The sequence below is a fragment of the Cryptomeria japonica genome, chromosome 2, assembly GCF_030272615.1.
Source record: "Cryptomeria japonica chromosome 2, Sugi_1.0, whole genome shotgun sequence".
Taxonomy (NCBI): Eukaryota; Viridiplantae; Streptophyta; class Pinopsida; order Cupressales; family Cupressaceae; genus Cryptomeria; species Cryptomeria japonica.
Window position 1 is genome coordinate 321938870 of NC_081406.1, and position 7192 is coordinate 321946061.

Here is a 7192-nt window from a genome sequence, read left to right on the forward strand (position 1 = left end):
CTCGTTGTGCTAAATGCAGAAACATATGAAAGAATGACAGAGCACATTTCATTTGTTTCAGATGATCAATTCATCAAGTCTGAAGAGTTTAAATCTTTCTTATAACACTTCAAAGGGAAGAAGCTGAGGGAAGCGATGCCAAATATCACACCAGAGAATGAGGAGGCAATGTTGTAGAAGCTTAAGGTTGACATTGATGCAGAAATGGAGACAATGACCCCTCAGAGAGGAAGGCAGTTGCTAGTGGAGGCAGCTATTATTATTTTCCCAGGATGGAATTTGAGTGCATCTTTTATTTTTGACAGTTTATTACATTTAGACAATAAGGCCTCCAAGTTGAATGTCCAAGGGGTTAATGATATATTCATTGGATCAAGATATGATCCAAATGAACAAGCAATGTTGTTATGGGCATTGTACCCCCCAAATAAAAGGCCAAAATTCATAGATGTGGATAAAATTTTTGGTCACATGATGACCCTGAAAGTTGGAGAGGTAGATCCTATGGTCACTGTTGACATAGGTATTAATATCTCAAAATTCAATAAGGCTCATATGAAGCATGAGATAGCAGAGAAAAATAAATATAAGGCCTTATATGAAGAAACCCTTAAGAGGAATGGGCATCTGATCCCTCAAATTACTGATTCAGGAGGCCACTAGAAGAAGAAATTTGAAAATTAGCTTATGAGCACAATAAGTTGAAGAGGGAGATGAAGAGCATCTGGGATGATACTGCTTGTGTATTGATGAGTAAAAGATATGATAACATGGAGAAGACATTGGACGAATTCTGGGATGTATATCAGAGGAACATGGACAATATGGTTTCTAACACCAGAATTCGAGATAGACTCAACCCGTTGTTACGAGATGCATCGACTAGGGAAAAGGTAAAGAAAAAGGTTCAAGGTTTGCTTGTCACACATGATAAATTTACGAAGGAATTAAAATCTAAATTTGACGAGTGCCAGCAAATTGTTCAGCGTGGGGTTCCCAGTTTAATAGACGATGCAGGTGTAATTAAGGATAAGACCATGTGACTTTTTGAATGTAAGTCTTTGCTTAGTGTAGCCCAAGCCATTGCCAGGACAAATATTCTTGATATGAATGACATAGCTGATTAGTTTGAGAACTTCTACGTGATCGAGAACGCAGCCAGGGATGCAGTGTTCAACGCTACAACTTACAAGGATGCGGGCAAGGATGCGGGTTATTTGCAGCACATTCAGAAGTGCGGACAACGGCTAGATCGAAAATCCTAGTTCATTGTTTAGTTTTATGTTTGTAATGTAATTGATGTTTTAGTTAGGATATTTAGTTCTTGTTCAGTTAGTTGTCCAGGATAATGAAAGGGTGTGTCCTTTCATTCGTATCTCTTAGCATATGTATTTATAATGAGTCATTTTGTATGTAAAGGGATCCAGGATTGAGAAAAAACATACTACCTGGAAGGACTGCAAGTTATATGTATTAGGGAAGTCTATAGGAAGAAGAAGTATCTTTTTTGTGCAAACAGACTATAATGGAGTATTTTCAAGTGCAGCTTATGTATGCAATCGTCTCCTAAGGATTAATATATAAAGGTTCATTGTTTCTTTTTCTAAATATTGTGCATACTTCTGTGTTGATGAGTTATTTTTGTCCTCTTGGTAAATCTGTCATTTGATTTGCTATGATGTGCCATCACATGTTGTTACATTAAATGTGAGATTGGGTTTTTCATTGTTGTGTAACACATACTGAAACCTTCATAGTTGATGATTAATATTGTCTCAGGAGTTGATAAGATTTTTTGTCCACAAAGTGTCATAAATATCCCTGGATAGAGGCACTGGTCTGCTATTTATCTTTTAAGGTCCTGGTTGGCCATGCATTTAAGGTCCTTGATAGAGAAACATTCTTCCCAAATTCTATATGAACTGATCTTTGCATATTTCTTTTAACTCCTGAAAGCATTCCTATTCTTAATATATTATCATAATCATTTTCATTTCTTTTCAAAGGCATTCACTTAAAGCACATAATAAAGCATAATTGCAAAACAACAATTTGCCAGTTTTGTAATTTGCTAAAAAGCTTAAATCCACTTCAAATAATCTCTTTGTGCTTGAGAGGAAGAGGTATACCCACTTAGGTTCAGTGGAGCCTTAAGTGCAGAGGGATTTGGTCTTCGACCATCCCTATTCGTTGGCAAAGGATAGTTGGGTTAGTTGAGGATTTGGCAAACCCTTAAGTTTTCCAATTTGTGGTTTTGGGCACCAATAGGCTCATTCTCATATAAGAGATCTAGATATATGACTAATGACCTACGTACCTCCCCCACTTTGATGATACTTCAATATGACCTAATATATAATAGAGGTGTGGGGCCACATCCTATTCCTTCCTAAATTGGTGCATTATTCTATCATAGTAGAATTACACCATTATGTCCTCTAATATACTTCACAACCATCATGACCTCTATATTGATTCCATCTATCATGAGATCTTACCCATCTTCACAACCCTTATTAAAGAATGTATGCATGGACCCAAGATGCATCAAGAACTATGAATGCCAAGTACCCTACTATTTGAGTCACTTGAATTTACTCCCTATGGCCTATGTTTGAAGTAGTGTAATTGAACAAACTGTGGGTCTCATCCCATACATGTCTATTGAGATCATGGTATATGTATGTGAGAATACTCTTGCCATAGCTATCTACTATATTTTGCTCTTCCCTCTTCTTGACATAGTGCAATAACTCACGATGTAGATGTGTGCATTGGCCAACCATCAAGATCAAATTCTTTGTAATAACAATGTCTACTCTCCTCCTTAGTGGAATATTCTTAGTGTGATATGCCTAGATAGATCTCCCTATACCACTTTGCCAAATACATACCTAAAATCTTATATACTTCCTCTAAAACCACAATTAAGTGTTAGATAGGAAAGAAAAATGTATAAACATCTCGAACCCATTATTCCATGATTACTATTAGCATCTTCTTGCTATAATTAATGTTAGACATGGCATTTACCCACAGAAAATTTGCTCTACACATCTCATGGCCTCCAAACACCTATACAAATTTTGACTTTGATTTTTAAAAAAAGGTGAGCAACTGCATTTAAGAACGTCTGGTCAAAGGCGACAAACTATAATTACGGGGATTTGGCTGGCAGCTATTCTTGACAGCTTTCATTTTGAGTTGGTGGATTTCATTGGTCAAACAGTTCACGGACGCTAAATCTGCAATACATACGTATCTTTACATTTACATTAAATTGCTTACAATCATGGCCAATATTCACAGACATTTCATTAGTCAATTTTATCGATTAAATGCTTACAATCATGCCGATTCATCGTGTGCTGCCCTGTAGTTGCCAATATTGACACACATTTCACTGCTCAATTTGATTTGTATCTCATCGTTTATTGTAATCAATTTGAATGTTCAACATTTCTACGTTTTGCTTAATAATCAATAATGTTGACCTAATCTTTCTAACTGTTCAACTTATTAAAGAAACTTCTTACCATCGAATAGAAAATTCAAGGAAATACTATAGGCGAACATTTTATCCTCCTTGACCATCTCCGACATGGAAATACTATAGGTGAACATTTTATCTATTGTATTCCTTAGAAAACTGTGTTGAAGAGGGGGCTTATTGTCCTATACATAAGGGGTTGATATATGCTTTGTACTAGTGTAGTTTGAGTCCTACCCTTGTGAAAAATCTTTGGGCTAAAAAACCTCATGTGCAATTTAAATTGTTAGGGGATGTGTAGATTAAATTGTTAGGGGATGTCCCTTCCCCTAGCAGCCCTGTTTTTTAAGCTTTTAAGGGAAATACTATTAGCTTGGGAAAAGACTCCAAAGAAGAAAAAACCCTATCCCCATTGAAAAGATCTAGAACCCCTCCCCTTGGTAACCCTAACTATATTGTGAAGAGTAAAAATAAAATCATCTTTTCTAAAAACCATCCAAATGTGGAAAACAAATTTTGGCCACTAATTGTTATCCTATTTCAAAAAAAAAAACCTCTTCTATCATATAAGAAGAGAATCAATAAGAGAAGAAAGAAAAAGGAGCCCTTCCAAGTTCCGAGAGCCTCAAGGGAATGAAGATTGTCAATCTTAAGGGAAATTCTAAGGCCTCAAGGGATAATGCAATTAATATATTCAATGAAGAAGAGTGGGGTAAGGGTGATAAAGTGAATTTGGGAGAAAAAAAAGTTTGCTAAACTGGTGAAGGCCTTTAGAAATGAAAAGAATAAATAATCTTAAATTAAGTGTAAAAATATTGAGATTGAGAATGAAGGGGATATTAGTGATGAAGAGGAGGAATCTCTCCCTCCTTCAAAAGAAGAATCCTACTATAATTTAGAGGAGGTGGATGAAATACCCCAATGGGATGAAGACAATCCTTTTATTTCTATCCCTCCCCAAAATGTGATGAGTGATTTTCCTTCTGAGGATGTCGAGAAGTGGATGTCTAAGAAAGAAGATATATCAATGACGAGGAAAATCATGAGGATCATTAGAGAGTTGAGTAGAAAGATTAGCACTTGAGGAGATTGAGTATGTATAACAACAATAGAACACTTTGAACATATACAATACTAAAATAGAAGACCTTTGTTGAAATTTTTGTGCCATTGAGATGGCTAAGCAAAAGCAAGAGGGCTACAAAACTTATGACAAAAAATGGAAGAACATATATAGTACTCTAAAGATGCACTGAAATAAACTATTTATAATGGAGAAAGCCTTTTATGAGATTCTTAAAATAATGGCTATTGGCATAATGAAGAAGTTTGTATTTGGGGTTATAACTAGCCAATATAAGATCAAGAGAAAACTTGAAACATAACCAAGTGAAAGATCAACTAGAGACTATCAACAAAAAATAAGAAGATCAAGAAAACTCTAGAGGCTTTTGGAGAAGTCTATGGATTCCTTGACCAAAGAATGAAACTATATTTGTTAATATGTTTTGTTGGCAATTGACACTCATCCAATGGATTCTAGTGCATGGATAATGGATTAGGGTTATCATTGATGACAACTCTCCTTGGAAATTCTATCCAGTAGTCATGGTTTTTGGTAACCGGTAGAGAAAGTGGTCTGATAATCTGTCACCAATATGTCAGGATAAGCAGAGCACTTTTGGTATGGAATCTTTGTAGTGATTGTGGTGGTCAGATTCGTGCATGGGATGATAGGGCCGACATGTAAAAATCATTTTGACATTATTTGGTTGATCCACATATATTTTAGGAATTAGGTCTAAGCCGACACCCAGTTACACGTTACATTGCATATTGTGCTTGGCCGACATGATGAATGTCTTATTTTGTGATTACAGATATATATAACTGATGAAGAAGATGTTTTTGGGTGATGATATGAGCAAGTGGTGATCGAAAAACCTATCTGGCACAGTTTCATGTGTGCATTCTTGATCTGGTAGCTGACTGAGAAACAAAACAGGGCATAGTTATAGAGGTGTTATAGTAAGACTTTGCACTTAACCGAAACTCATCTAGACATTGTTTGATTCTATTTTGGAGTTTAATCATTGTAGTTATCATTGTAAATGACCTGTAAGTCAGTGAGACTTCCATATTGTAATTGAACCTTTGGTTCTGGGCAGTGTGTCTAAGTGAAAGTGCATTCCCCTTATGTAATATTTATGTACTCATGATCACATTATATGAGTATTGTGGGTTCCAATCCCACCATGGTTTTTTCCTTTCCAGTTTTCCACGTAAAAATTCTCGGTGTTATGATTTTATGGTTGATTATCTTGTGTTTCTGCATTTTACTTTCTTGCATTTGCTTCTGGTGGTTAGAGAATAAGTTTAAAAGTTTATTGATCGATAAAACACTAATTGACCCCACCCCCCTCTCAGTGTTCCCTATTTTCAACAGTTGGTATAAGAGCCTAGTTCCTCCGAGGAAGCGTAATCACTTGAGAAAGGTCTAGGAGATTGAATCAATGGATTCTGGTTTGCAAAGACAACTTTGTGTGGCACTTGAGGATCTTGATGTAGCAAGAAATGAAATAAGTTCATTAAAGAAAAACTTGAATGCAGCTAAAGACTTCAGTAAAGATTTGAAAGATCAAGTAAACACTTCAAGAGACAAGAGGAAAAAGCTGATGGACAAGCTGAAGGAGAAAGAAGAACAAAGCATGGAAAATCAGGACAAAGCTAATGAATGTGATAAGATTGCTAGAGAGAATGTTGTATTAAAGAATGAAATGCAATCTATTGTGATGAAGTTGGCTAAGGAGATTTAAGACCGAAAGAAGAATGAAGAAATTTTGACTCAATTATTGAAAGACAGATCAGATGAATGCTTCAGGCTCACCTATGAGAATGATCAGTTGAAGCTTGAGTTGACACAATCAAGGAATAATGGTCAAGAATTTGAAAGATAGATTGTTGCCCTAAGAGATGAACTTGCTACTGCAAATGAATACAAAGACAAATTCAATGCTAGCTTAGCAAGGCTTGATGAGATGCTAGAAAGTCAAAGATATGAAAAACACATGGGAGGACTTGGATTTGAGAAAGGAGAATCCTCCAGATCTGGACAAAGAAATGCAAAACCTAATCATAAGAAGAGAAAGAATCCTTTGGTAAGAGAGCCTAATGCCTATAAATTCAATGGTAGATGTTTTACTTGCAATAAATTTGGTCATATGGAAAATCAATGCAAAAGTAGGATGAATAATGGAATGAACAATATGAACAATTACCTTTGTCGGTCAATGTTTCATATGCAATAATTTTGGTCAGAAGTCAAACATATGTAAAGCAATAATGAAAAAAAATTCAGAACAAGAGATGTTATGTTTGTGGTATGTTTGGACATATCTCTAACCAATGCAAGGTGAGACCAAATCAAATGAATTTTAGACCTATGCAGAGAAATGTTGTTTGTCGTGCATGCAACAAAACCAGTCACATTCAAAATTTTGCAAAAGCATGAATAATGATTTGGTAAACAAAGTAAAATTAGATGGGAAAGGCAAAGCAAAGGTAGAAGAGATTAGGAAGAAGCATGGGAAGATGTGGGTTAGAAAATATGAATCCAAGGCAAACAATGGATCTACACTTGAATCCGGTGCAGGATCTTCTTCTGGTAACTAAGGCATTTGGCCTTAGGGGGTGGCATCTTCA